This window comes from Ovis canadensis, chromosome 25 (genome assembly GCF_042477335.2).
Source record: "Ovis canadensis isolate MfBH-ARS-UI-01 breed Bighorn chromosome 25, ARS-UI_OviCan_v2, whole genome shotgun sequence".
Lineage (NCBI taxonomy): Eukaryota > Metazoa > Chordata > Mammalia > Artiodactyla > Bovidae > Ovis > Ovis canadensis.
This window is the reverse complement of record NC_091269.1, coordinates 21719352-21733823: the sequence shown is the minus strand read 5'-3', so window position 1 is coordinate 21733823 and position 14472 is coordinate 21719352. Positions and strand designations below refer to the sequence as shown.

At 45.3% G+C, this 14472-nt stretch overlaps 1 protein-coding gene across 3 annotated transcripts in view; it reads right to left on the bottom strand.

The window, feature by feature from the left end:
- The window catches only part of TRIM67 (tripartite motif containing 67), a 56208-nt gene that overhangs the window by 21202 nt on the left and 20534 nt on the right, over positions 1-14472 (bottom strand). The gene's annotated exons all lie outside the window — the stretch shown is intronic.

Below are 14472 nucleotides of genomic sequence, written 5' to 3'. Positions count from 1 at the left end.
AACCCATATCCCCTACAGTGGAAGTGTGGAGTCTTAACCACTGGACCGCCAGGGCAATCTCCTGATGCCCTTGATTTTTAATGGTACTCTCATGTTTCAAATTAAAAAGCTGAGGGCAGGGGAAAAACTGGGGCCAGAAAAGCTGGGTCATACCCACTCTCCACTGTCTGTAGGTCTCTGCTCAAATGTGATCTGTCTGAGAGGCCTCTCTCCTTGCCCCGTTTTATGCTTCTTCATAACGTGCATTGCCACCCAGCGCAGGTTTGTTTGCTGTGTGTCTCTCCTCCCAAGAATGTAAGTTCTCTCGTTGCTCACATCCAGAAAGAGCACCAGGCACACGGCAGCATTCAACAGTTGGATATGTGTGGAATGAACGGGTTAATTGATGTGGTTCTTTGGACCATATCCATGGTTCCAAGTGTGGTTCCTGGACCCTCAACATCAGCATCACCCAGGAATTTGCTAGAAATCCAAATTCTCTGGCCTCACTCCAGTCTTACTGCTCAGAACCTGGGGGTGAAGCCCAGGAATCTTTCTTTTAACAAGCTATCCAGGGATGTCTGATGCACTTTGAGATCCATTGGATGGTACAAACATAGCCACAGAGTGGATGAGAAGACATGGGAAGATGGAAGGTGACCAGGGTCATCAATGTTCAAGGTGAGGTCTGGGCTGTGTCCTGCTCTGAGAGATGGCTGGGGGCCTCGGGTGTGGCTCAGCTGAGAGGTGGCTCCTGGAGAAGCTCTCCCTGCCTCCAATGGCTTCCCAAATGCACTCCCCCCCCTCCACACACACACACTTCAGCTGGTGTAAGCCCTTCCCTCCACGCTTACCACTATGGACAATTCTGTTGCAATTATCTATGCAGGAAGACTAGCCAATAGAAATCGCAGGAATAGCAGAACATTCTGTGTCTGCTCTGTCTCATACAGCTGCCACCAGTATGGGTGGCTCTGCGTGCTTGAAATTTTACTTAGTTTTCAGCTACCATGTGTGGCCAGTGGCTACTGTCCTGGGCAGCACAGATCTTTGCACTCATCCTTACCAGCTCAGCCTGTGTCTGATAACTTCACTCAAGAGGAACTGGAGAGGTCAGCATCACTTAGACTCATCATCTGTGTCCAGAAAAGGGGTGCCTCCCTCCATACAACACTCACTGCAAGAAGAGGGCCCTTGGAGGCTGCACCCCTTTTCTCTCCAAGGAGAGGCCCATTCCTGGTAACCTATGCACTCCTTCATAGTGGGGACTTTGTCTTTGTCTTTCTAGCCAGGTACAAAATAGGGGCTCAAAAAGTGCTCACTGGCTGAATAGAAAGCAAAGCAACTGCTCTACTAGAAGCGGATGCTAAGCAAGACAGATCCCTGTAGATCCACGGGCAGCACACTTGTCCACAAGAAGCCGCATTAGTGAGTGTCCCCCTCCTTCCAGCTGGGAAACTGGAGCCAGCATGGCTCTGCCCCCACCAGCCCCGGTCTCCCTGCAGCCCAGCCCTGCTCTCGATCCACTTCCTACTTGGCAAATAGATCCTGGAGCTTGGCAAGGAGCCCAGAACAAGTGATTTTTGAAAGGTTCCAGTGGCCTTAGGCAGACACCAGCTGAAAATGGGAATGAACTCACAGCTCACTAGACACTGCTCCAGGCTCATCAGACTTGCCTGTGACCCCGGCCCAGCAGGGTGCAGCAAAGTCCTGACGGAAAAGCCCTACGTGAGAGCTGGTCAACAAATACACACTTGTATTAATACCTTTCTTGACCCCAGTTCCTTCCCATGTGGTGGGGCCACAAGTCAGCTCTCCTTGCCCAGGCGGCAGCACTGTGGAAACTGGCCCTGGTTGTTCTACTGGAAAAGGAGCCAGGGATCGGGTGGCAAAGGTGGAAACCATTGCTCAAGGGACAAATTACTTATTGGCAACAGGTTACAGGCTCACAGCATATTGCATTTGGCTGCAGTTTTTTGAGACATGCTCTTCCTCTTTTCCACAAGGACTGTCTAGGGAGCCAGCAGGGGACACAGAAAACTGTGTTCTTCTGGTCCTAGAGAAGGGCTTCCCTAGTGCCTCAGATGGTGAAGAATCTGTCTGCAATGCAGGAGACCCAGATTTGATCCCTGGGTCGGGAAGACTCCCTGGAGAACGGAAGGGCAATCCACTCCAGTATCCTGGAGAACTCCATGGTCAGAGGAAGACCCTGCCATCTGCGAAATGAGAATGGGTTGTTCAGTCTCTGTGACCATACTACACTCTTGGAAAGAAAGGAAATAACCAGACAGAAGATAAATATTTTAAAATGACTGAATAGATTTTGAACTTGAATCAAACATTGTATTTTATGCCTTCCTATTTCTTAAAGGTTAGAATTACTTTGCCATAGCGTCTCTGAGTTTGGACAGCTTAAAAATGTCAGTATTTCCAACAGGGCCAAACCACCTGCTTCCTCGCCTAGCCTCATGTCTTTGCCTGCAGCCTGAAGGAGTAGCTTCTAGGTACACGGGGTAGTTTTCTGGCTCCACCCCTGCCTCCTTCTAGATGGAGTTATAGGGCCTCATAATGCATTAAGCTGGTTTCCCTGGTGGCTAAGATAGTAAACAATCTGCCAAGGAGACCTACGAGACCTAGGAGACATAGGTTCAATCCCTGGGTTGGAAAGATCCCCTGGAGAAGGAAGTGTCTACCCACTCCAGGATTCTTGCCTGGAGAATTCCATGGTCAGAAAAGCCTGGTGGTCTACAGTCCATGGGGTCACAAAGAGTCAGACACGACTGAGCGACTACCACAGTGCATTAAGCAAGAGGACTCTGGGGCATATAGCCAAATCTGGGCTCTGTCATCTGTTAGCTGTGTGTCTCAGAAAGATTCTTTATCTCTTTGTTATAGAGGGTCGTCTCCTCATATGAGTTTGCACTATTATACTTGGAAATATAGCTTGAGCTTTCCCCAAATCCTCTTTTGCTACTTTTAAAACCTGATCACACCAAAACAGGACATTTTAAATGTTCTTCTTTAGTGAATGTTTGGGAGATAATAATGCAATGATTATCTAACAGGATGCCTTCAGTTTGATCTCTGGGTTGTAAGAAGTGCTGAACTGATTTAAACAGTCTAATTTTTTGTGCAAATTTTTCTAATTTGTTAAACTTACATCAATTCTTTTAAAATAATAACAGCTGTTTGTATTTCTTTGAAAGTGTAAATTATAAAATAATTTAACTATTGTTTTCATGGAAACTTTATTAATAATATCACTGTTTAAAATATTTAATCATCCTAATTAATAATGATAACTATCCTTTTAGATTACTCATGCTATTACTTTCTTAAACAAAAGAAACCTGTAAATTAAAAATAATTTATTTATTTATCTGTTTTTGGCTCTGCTGGGTCTTCATTGCTGCACAGGTTTTTCTCTAGCTGTGGAAGTGGGGGCTACTCTCTGGTTGTGGTAAGTAGGCTTCTCTTGTTGTGGAGCATGGACTCTCGCTGCTCAGGCTTCAGTAGGTGCAACACGGTGGGTTCAGTAGTTGTGGCACATGGGTTTAGTTGCCCCACAGTATGTGGGATCTTCCTGGACCAGGGATTGAACCCACGTCCCCTGCATTGGCAGGTGGATTCTTAACTGCTGGACCACCAAGGAAGTCCCCCAAAGTCCTCTTCATTGTTTGATCTGGGTCTATCATATATGGGTTGTTATGGACTGAATGTTTGTGTCTTCCAAAAATCCACATATGGAGGCCTTAACATCTGGTATGGAGGCATTAGGAGATGGAAACTTTGGAATGTGATTAGGTTTTGAGGGTGGAGCCCCCATGATGGGATTAGTGTCCTTAAAAGAAAAGACCTTACTCTCTCATCCCACACGCACTGAGGAAAGGCCATGTAAAGACTCAGTAAGGTCCAGGCTTCAGAACTGTGAGAGATAAATCTCTGTTGTTTAAGCCATGGAACAACAGACTGGTTTCGAATAGGAAAAGGAGTACATCAAGGCTGTATATTGTCACCCTGCTTATTTAACTTCTATGCAGAGTATATCATGAGAAACGCTGGGCTGGAAGAAACACAAGCTGGAATCAAGATTGCCGGGAGAAACATCAATAACTTCAGATATTCAGATCACACCACCCTTATGGCAGAAAGTGAAGAGGAACTAAAAAGCCTCTTGATGAAAGTGAAAGAGGAGAGTGAAAAACTTGGCTTAAAGCTCAACATTCAGAAAACGAAGATCATGGCATCTGGTCCCATCACTTCATGGGAAATAGATGGAGAAACAGTGGAAACAGTGTCAGACTTTATCTTTGGGGGCTCCAAAATCACTGCAGATGGTGACTGCAGCCATGAAATTAAAAGACGCTTACTCCTTAGAAGGAAAGTTATGACCAATCTAGATAGCATATTTAAAAGCAGAGACATTACTTTGCTGACTAAGGTCCGTCTAGTCAAGGCTATGGTTTTTCCTGTGGTCATGTATGGATGTGAGAGTCGGACTGTGAAGAAGGCTGAGTGCTGAAGAATTGATGCTTTTGAAGTGTGGTGTTGGAGAAGACTCTTGAGAGTCCCTTGGACTGCAAGGAGATCCAACCAGTCCGTTCTGAAGGAGATCAGCCCTGGGATTTCTTTGGAAGGAATGATGCTAAAGCTGAAACTCCAGTACTTTGGCCACCTCATGTGAAGAGTTGACTCATTGGAAAAGACTCTGATGCTGGGAGGGATTGGGGGCAGGAGGAGAAGGGGACGACAGAGGATGAGATGGCTGGATGGCATCACTGACTCGGTGGACACGAGTCTGAGTGAACTCCGGGAGTTGGTGATGGACAGGGAGGCCTGGCGTGCTGCGATTCATGGGGTCGCAAAGAGTTGGACACGACTGAGCGACTGAACTGAACTGAGTCTGTGGTATGGTTCAGTTCAGTTCAGTTCAGTTCAGTTCAGTTCACTTCTGTCATCCCCTTCTCCTCCTGCCTTCAATCTTTCCCAGCATCAGGGTCTTTTCAAATGAGTCAGCTCTTCGCATCAGGTGGCCAAACTATTGGAGTTTTAGCTTCAACATCAGTCCTTCCAGTGAACACCCAGGACTGATCTCCTTTAGGATGGACTGGTTGAATCTCCTTGCAGCCCAAGGGACTCTCAAGCGTCTTCTCCAACACCACAGTTCAAAAGCATCAATTCAGTGCTCAGCTTTCTTTATAGTTCAACTCTCACATCCATACATGACCAGTGGCAAAATGATAGCCTTAACTAGACGGACTTCTGTTGACAAAGTAATGTCTCTGCTTTTGAATATGCTCTCTAGGTTGGTCGTAACTTTCCTTTCAAGGAGTAAGCTTCTTTTAATTTCACGGCTGCAGGCACCATCTGTGGTGATTTTGGAGCCCCCCAAAAAAGTCTGACACTGTTTCCACTGTTTCCCCATCTATTTACCATGAAGTGATGGGACCGGATGCCATGATCTTTGTTTTCTGAATGTTGAGTTTTAAGCCAACTTTTTCACTCTCCTCTTTCACTTTCATCAAGAGGCTCTTTATTTCCTCACTTTCTGCCATAAGGGTGGTGTCATCTGCATATCTGAGGTTATTGATACTTCTACCAGCAATCTTGATTCCAGCTTGTGCTTCATCCAGCCCAGCGTTTCTCGTGATGTACTTTGTATATAAGTTAAATAAGCAGGGTGACAGTATACAGCCTTGACATACTCCTTTTCCTATTTGGAACCAGTCTGTTGTTCCATGTCCAGTTCTAACTGTTGCTTCCTGACCTGCATATAGATTTCTCAAGAGGCAGGTCAGGTGGTCTGGTATTCCTATCTCTTTCAGAATTTCCCACAGTTTATTGTGATCCACACAGTCAAAGGCTTTGGCATAATCAGTAAAGCAGAAATAAGTGTTTTTCTGAAACTCTCTTGCTTTTGCGATATCCAACAGATGTTGGCAATTTCATCTCTGGTTCCTCTGCCTTTTCTAAATCCAGCTTGAACATCTGGAAGTTCATGGTTCACATATTGCTAAAGCCTGGCTTGGAGAATTTTGAGCATTACTTTACTAGCATGTCAGATGAGTGCAATTGTGTGGTAGTTTGAATATTCTTTGGCATTTCCTTTCTTTGGGATTGAAATGAAAACAGATCTTTTCCAGTCCTGTGGCCTCTGCTGAGTTTTCCAGATTCACTGACATGTTGAGAACAGTACTTTCACAGCATCATCTTTCAGGATTTGAAGTAGCTCAACTGGAATTCCATCACTTCCACTAACTTTGTTCATAGTGATGCTTCCTAAAGTCCACTTGACTTCACATTCCAGGATGTCTGGCTCTAGGTGAGTGATCACACCATCGTGATTATCTGGGTCTTGAAGCTCTTTTTTGTATAGTTCTTCTGTGTATTCTTGCCACCTCTTCTTAATAGCTACTGCTTCTGTTAGGTCCATACCATTTCTGTCTTTTATTGAGCCCATCTTTGCATGAAATATTCCCTTGGTATCTCTAATTTTCTTGACAAGATCTCTAGCCTTTCCCATTCTGTTGTTTTCCTCTGTTTCTTTGCATTGATCGCTGAGGAAGTCTTACTTATCTCTCCTTGCTATTCTTTGGAACTGTGTATTCAAATGCTTTTATCTTTCCTTTTCTCCTTTGCTTTTTGCCTCTCTCCTTTTCACAGCTATTTGTAAGGGCTCCTCAGACAGCCATTTTGCTCTTTTGCATTTCTTTTTCTTGGGGATGGTCTTCCTGCCTCCTGTACAATGTCATGAACCTCCATCCATAGTTCACCAGGCACTCTATCAGATCTAGTCCCTTAAATCTATTTCTCACTTCCACTGTATTATCATGAGGGATTTGATTTAGGTCACACCTGAATGGTCTAGTGGTTTTCCCTACTTTCTTCAATTTAAGCCAGAATTTGGCAATAAGAAATTCATGATATGAACCACAGTCAGCTCCCAGTCTTGCTTTTGCTGACTTCTCCATCTTTGGGTGCAAAGAATATAATCAATCTGATTTCGGTGTTGACCATCTGGTGATGTCCATGTGTAGAGTCTTCTCTTGTGTTGTTGGAAGAGGGTGTTTGCTATGACCTGTGCATTCTCTTAGCAAAACTCTATTAGCCTTTGCCCAGCTTCATTCTGTACTCCAAGGCCAAATTTGCCTGTTACTCCAGGTGTTTCTTGACTTCCTACTTTTGCATTCCAGTCCCCTATAATGAAAAAGACACCTTTTTGGGGTGTTAGTTCTGGAAGGTCTTGTAAGTCTTCATAGAACCATTCAACTTCAGCTTCTTCAGGATTATTGGTCAGGGCACAGACTTGGATTACCATGGTATTGAATGGTTTGCCTTGGAAATGAACAGAGATCATTCTGTTGTTTTTGAGATTGCATCCAAGTACTGCATTTTCGACTCTTGTTGACCATGATGGCTACTCCATTTCTTCTAAGGGATTCCTGCCCGCAGGAGTAGATATAATGGTCATCTGAGTTAAATTCACCCATTCCAGTCCATTTTAGTTTGCTGATTCTAAAACATTGACGTTCACTCTTGCCATCTCCTGTTTGACCACTTCCAGTTTGCCTTGATTAGATGGTATGGTTCTAGAAGCCCACACAGACTAAGACATGAATTATCTAAATTCCCCGCTAGGACCTATTTATTCTTTTAGTTCACACAGCCTCAGAGATAATTCTCATGTTTGCCACAGTCTCTGCGGAGAAGCCCCTAAGTTGCTGCCCTTTAAACTAGGTGTTTGTTCTCTGATATCAGGATCACCTGGTAGAAGTGCAGGAATTTAGACACCAAGGATCCAGACATGGCTCCTAAATGCCCCCTATAGATCTTTTGCTTCCCTCCCCAAATGGAATGTGTCCTTGACACTCCTTCCAGGGTGCATCTCCCTCTCTGTGAGATGGGATGCCCTTGGGAAATGCATCAGCTCCCCGTGGCACTCCCGGGCCCAGCTCCCGCTGCCCCGCAGGCCTGTCCTTTGCTTCTCTGTGTGGGCAGCACAGGGCCAGCCACCTAGAAAGTGCTCCACAGAGGCCAGTCAGTGAGTAGATTCTGTCATGGATTCCGTCTGACAAGTTGCCCCCAGCTACTCCTTGTGTCTCAGTCCTCTCCAACTGGGCTTAATTAAGACAGCCATGTGGCCACTCTGAGCCCGCTGTTTCTAGGGCACAAAGCCCCATCTGGTCCTGGGCCCTGGCAGTCAAGCCCTCCCTCTTTTTGTGACTTTTTGTTTCGCCTCTTCCCCACTTCACTCTCAGACTCTCCTTTCTTTTCCTCCCTAAGTCCCTCCGTAACGGGTGGGTGGGATGCAGGCGGTCCCAGGAATGGAAGGCTCCTTCTTCACAGAGGTTTCAGATTAGGAACATGTGAGTCCTGGCAATGGGGGAGATGGGTCAGGACAGGATGTAGTGCGGCTCCTCTATGGCTGGTTTGACATTGTCCCCACCCCCACCCAGAGCCAGCCACTGGGGCCTTGGCGGACCAGAGGCAGTGATGGGGGCTCTGCTCCCCAGAAGCTCAACTCACAGCTCAGCCCCGCACTAACCAGGCTGGAGAGTGCACTAAGGTCCTGGATCTGCCGGCCATGTAGCTGGAAGCCCTGCTGTATCCGCCCAGGGGCCCCAGAACTGGACTTTGGGGTCAGGGTCTGAACTCAAACCCTCATTTTATGTGACCAGGTTTCTTTGTGAGCCTTTGGGTCCTCACTTTGCAATGGGGGTAGTGATATGCTCTCCAAGAGCCATCTTAAGATTTAAGAGAGAGCCTGCACGGACAGCCCTGGGCTCAGGGGCTGGCAGTCTAGTGACAGTGGTTCTGCGCATAACGGGACCGTGGGAGGCACTGCTGCTTCCTGCTGTTGGCCATCTGCTATCCTTCCTAATGGCGCTTGTGTTTTGCTTTGAGAAATTGCCTCTTTCCCTACCAGGTCCCACCTGGTAGGACTGGAGTCATGACCCCAGTACTACTGCCATCACCCGATGAGAGGCAGGCACATGCCCTATTCCAGCTGGGAATGTGCCAGCTCCTTGGAGTTCAAAACTAAGCAAAAGGACCAAGAAATGTAGAAATACAGGCATTTGCTCTGTAGCAGGGGTCCCAACTTCTGGGATCTAATGCCTGATGATCTGAGGTGGCATCACTAACTCAAAGAGTTTGAGCAAGCTCTAGGAGTTGGTGATGGACAGGGAAGCCTGGCATGCTGCAGTCCATGGGGTCGCAAAGAGTGGGACACATCTGAGCCACTAAACTGAACTGACTGATCTGAGGTGGAGCTGATGTAATAATAGAAATTAAGTGCACAAGCCCCTGCCTGGATAACAGCCTTGTGGTGGCACAGGGGCTTCTGTAACTCAATGAAGCTATGAGCCACACTGTAAGCACCCCCAGGATGGACAAGTCATAGCGAAGAGTTCTGACAAAACTTGGTCCACTGGAGGAGGAAATGGCAATCCACTTCCGTATTCTTCCCTGGAGAACCCCATGAATAGTATGAAAAAGCAAAAAGATATGCCACCAGAAGATGAGCCCCCTTGCCAAGTCAGAAGGTGTCCAATACGCTACTGGGGAAGATGAGAGGGCAATTACTAGTAGCTCCAGAAAGAATGACGTGAAAAAGCCAAAGAGGAAACTATGCTCAGTTGTGGATGTGTCTGGTGGTGAGTGTAAAGTCCAGTGCTGTAAAGAACAGTATTGCAGAGGACCTGGAATGTTAGGTTCTTGAAACTGGAAGTGGTCAAACCGGAGATGGCAAGAGTAAACATCAGCATCTTAGGAATCAGTGAAGTAAAATGGACTGGAATGGGAGAATTTAATTCAGATGAATATTATCTACTACTGTGGACAAGAATCCCATAGAAGAAATGGAGTAGCCTTTATAGTCAACTAAAGAGTCTGAAATGCAGTACTTAGGTGCAATCTCAAAAACAACAGAAGAATCACAGTTCATTTCCAAGGCAAACCATTCAACTCCACAGTAGTATGCCCCAACTACTGATGCCAAAGAAGCTGAAGTTAACTGGTTCTGTGAAGACCTACAAGACCCTTTAGAACTAATACACAAAAAAGGATATCCTTTCATCTTAGGGGATTGGGATACAAAAGTAGAAGTCAAGAAATACCTGGAACAACAGGTAAATTTGGCCTTGGAGTAAAAAATGAAGCAGGGCAAAGGCTAGGAGAGTTTTGTCAAGAGAACACACTGGTCATAGCAAACACTCTCTTCCAACAACACAAGAGATGACTCTACACATGGACATCACCAGATGGTCAACACTGAAATCAGATTGATTCTATTTTTTGCACCCAAAGATGGACAGGCTCTATACAGTCAGCAAAAGCAAGACCAACTGACTGTGGTTCAGATCATGAACTCCTTATTGCAAAATTTAGACTTAAATTGAAGAAAGTAGGAAAAACCAGTAGGCCATTCAGGTATGATCTAAATCAAATCCCTTATAATTATACAGTGGAGGTGATGAATAGATTCAAGGGATTAGACCTGGTAGACAGAGTGCCTGAAGAACTATACACAAAGGTTCAAAGACTTGTACAGGAGGCAGTGACCAAAACCATCCCCAGGGAAAAGAAATGCAAGAAGGCAAAGTGGTTGTCTGAGGAGGCTTTACAAATACCTGAAGAAAGAAGAGAAGTGAAAGGCAAGGGATAAAGGAAAAGATATACCCAACTGAATGCAGAGTTCCAGAGAATAGCAAGGAGAGATAAGAAAGCCTTCTTAAATGAACAATGCAGAAAAAACAAAACAAAACAAAACAAAAAACAAAAAACCAACCTGGAAAAACAATAGGAATGTGAAAGACTACAGATCTCTTCAAGAAAATTGGAGATATCAAGGGAACATTTCATGGGAGGATGGGCACAATAAAGGATAGGAATGGTATGGACCTAACAGAAGCAGAAGATATTAAGAAGAGGTGACAAGAATACACAGATGAGCTATACAAGAAAAGGTCTTAATGACCCGAATAACCACAATGGTGTGGTCACTCACCTAGAGAGGGACATCCTGGAATGTGGAGTCAAATGCGTCTTAGGAAGCATTAGTATGAACAAAGCTAGTGGAGGCGATGGAATTTCTGCTGAGCTGTGTGAAATCCTAGATGACGATGATGATGTTCAAGTGTTGCACTCAGTATGTCAGTAAATTTGGAAAACTCAGCAGTGGCCGCAGCACTGGAAAAGGTGTTTTCATTCCAATCCCCAAGAAGGGCAACGCCAAAGAATATTCAAACTACCGTACAATTGCACTCATTTCACATTCGGGTCATTAAGACCTTTTCTGGTATAGCTCATCTGTGTATTCTTGTCACCTCTTTTTAATATCTTCTGCTTCTGTTAGGTCCATACCATTCCTATCCTTTATTGTGCCCATCCTCCCATGAAATGTTCCCCTGATATCTCCAATTTTCTTGAGAGATCTGTAGTCTTTCACATTCCTATTGCTTTTCTGTTGTTGTTGTTGTTGTTGTTTTTGCACTGTTCATTTAGGAAGGCTTTCTTATCTCTCCTTGCTATTCTCTGGAACTCTGCATTCAGTTGGGTATATCTTTTCCTTTATCCCTTGCCTTTCACTTCTCTTCTTTCTTCAGGTATTTGTAAAGCCTCCTCAGACAACCACTTTGCCTTCTTGCATTTCTTTTTCTTGGGGATGGTTTTGGTCACTGCCTCCTGCTCAAGTTTATGAACCTTTGTGCATAGTTCTTCAGGCACTCTGTCTACCAGGTCTAATACCTTGAATCTATTCATTATCCCCACTGTATAATCATCTAACAATCAAGCTAACCTTGAGCTAGCAAGGTTATGCTCAAAATCCTTCAAGCTAGGCTTCAGCAGTATGTGAACTATAAAGTTCCAGTGGTACAAGCTGTTTTTAGAAAAGGCAGAGGAACCAGAGATCAAATTGCCAGCATTTGTTGGATCATAGAGAAAGCAAGGGAATTCCAGAAAAATGTCTACTTCTGCTTCATTAGGTACACTAAAGCTTTTGGCTGTGTAGATCACTACAAACTGTAGAAAATTTCTAAGGAGATAAGAATACCAGACCATCTTGCCTGCCTCCTGAGAAACCTGTATGAGGGTCAAGAAGCAACAATTATAACTTATATAACAATTATAATAGTTGTACATGGACAACTGACTGGTTCAAAATTGGGAAAGGAGTACATCTAGACTGTATATAGTCACCCTGCTTATTTAACTTATATGCAGAGGACATCAAGCAAAATGCTGGGCTGGATGAATCACAAGCTGGAATCAAGATTGTCAGGAGAAATATTAGCAGCCTCAGATATGCAGATGATACCAGATGGCAGAAAGTGAAGAGAAACTAAAGAGCTTCTTGATGAAAATGATAGAGGAGAGTGAAAAAGCTGGTTTGAAACTCAAGATTAAAAACACTACAATCATGGTATCTGGTCCCATCACGTCATGGTAAATAGAAGGGGTAAAAGTGGAAACAATGACAGATTTTCTTTTCTTGAGCTCCAAAATCACTGCAGCTGGTGACTGAAGCCACGAAATTAAAAGATGTTTGCTCCTTGGAAGAAAATCTATGACAAACCTAGACAGCATATTAAAAAGCAAAGATAACACTTTGCCACCAAAGGTCCCTATAGTTAGAGATATGGTTTTTCCAGTAATGTATGGATGTGAGAGTTAGCCCATAAAGAAGGCTGAGCACCAAAGAATTGAAGCTTTTGAACTGTGATACTGTAGAAGACTCTTGAGAGTCCCTTAGACAGCAAGGAGATCAAACCAGTTAATCCTAAAGGAAATCAAGATGCTGCAGCTCCAATACTTCGGCTACCTGATGCAAAGAGCCAACTCATTGAAAAAGATCCTGATGCTGGAAAAGATGGAAGGCAAAAGGAGAAGGAGGCAGCAGAGGATGAGATGGTTAGACAGCATCACCAATTCAATGGCCATGAATTTGTGCAAACTCTGGGAGACAGTGAAGGACAGAGAAGTCCGGCATGCTGCAGTCCATGGGGCCACAAGAAATTATCCCTCCTGACCCTGATTCATGGGAAAATTGTCTTCCTCAAAACCAGTCCCCAGTGCCAAAAAGATTGGGAACTGCGGTTCTACTTGCAGAAGTCCCCTGACCAGACTCTTGCAAGTAGACCATTCTTGCAGCTCCTGTGTCTTAGGTTTTGAGGAGGACTTTGGAATCAAAATGCCAGGTATGGATTCCAACTCACAACCTCCGTGTCCTTGGGTGAATTGTTTAATCTCTTCCTGCCCCTGTTTTCCTCCACCGTATAGAGGGGGATAGTGGCAGGAGGAACCTTGGGATGCTGTTGTGGGCTTAAGTGAATTGCCTGTTGCGAGCACAGGCGGGCACACATGCAGTGCTGTGTGTAGTCCCTGTCGTGACTTTGAACCTGGCTCTCAAAGCTCCCTTGGATTCTGTGAGTGCTTAGGAAAAAGTGTAATTTTTTCAATAAATCTTCTTCAGCTCAACTGAGCCACGGTTGATTTCTTTTGCTCACAACAAGTAAGTCTAACTGGCTGGGAGGTCAAACAAATACAAAGATAGCTATGCTGTAATCAGTGATTCATGCTGTACTTGGGTAAGTTCAGTCCATCTGGAGATGGGGATGGTGGGAACTGTTTCTCCTTCCCAACCACAGCTCAGCTTCAGAGTCCAACTCCCCAAAATGCTGACAGCTTAGGAGTTCTTGATGAGCTCCTGCCCCAGACGTGCAGGGGGAGCAGTTCAACTTGTCAACAGGTATCTTCAAGCTGCCGACATTGATTTGTCAGAGACACCAACCAAACTTCCTTGGGTAGGCCTTAATGCTGGTGAGGTCAAAAATAAGAAGAGGCAGGCCTGGCCTGATGGGAACTCACTACATCACTACATGTATCCCTGGGCACACACGGTCACTTCCTATTCTGATAAGAGGGTCAGTTAGTGCCAAACGACCCTCAAGAGCTCACATGTGCAGAAACCAGACCCAGATTAATTGGGAATTCTATGTCCCCCTAGGGACATAGGCTTGTCAGCTCATGTAGGAGTTAACAGGCAAGGCCAGCAGCCAGACACAGACAACCTCAGCACACCTGCCAGGCTGCTCCGTCTTGCTCCATCATGCATCCCTGTATGCCTGCCTGATGTGGTCTCCCCCTTGCTTTGCCAGTGCCCACCCTCATCATCCAAAACTCAGCTCAGGGCTTCCCTGGTGGTTCAGTGGCTAAGAATCCCCCTGCCAAGACAGGGGCATGGGTTCGATCCCTGGTCTGGGGAGATCCCACATGCCTCAGGGCCCCTGAACCCTTGTGCCACAGCTGCTGAGCCCATGCACTGCAACCGCTGAAGTTCAAGTGCATGACCTCATTCCCTGGCAAGCGTAGAGTTTTAGGGTAGTTGTCTCTGAAACGAACCTTAAGGGCTTCCCTGGTGGTCCAGCGGTTAAGAACCCACCTGCCAATGCAGGGGACACAGGTTCAATCCCTGATCCGAGAAGGTCCCAT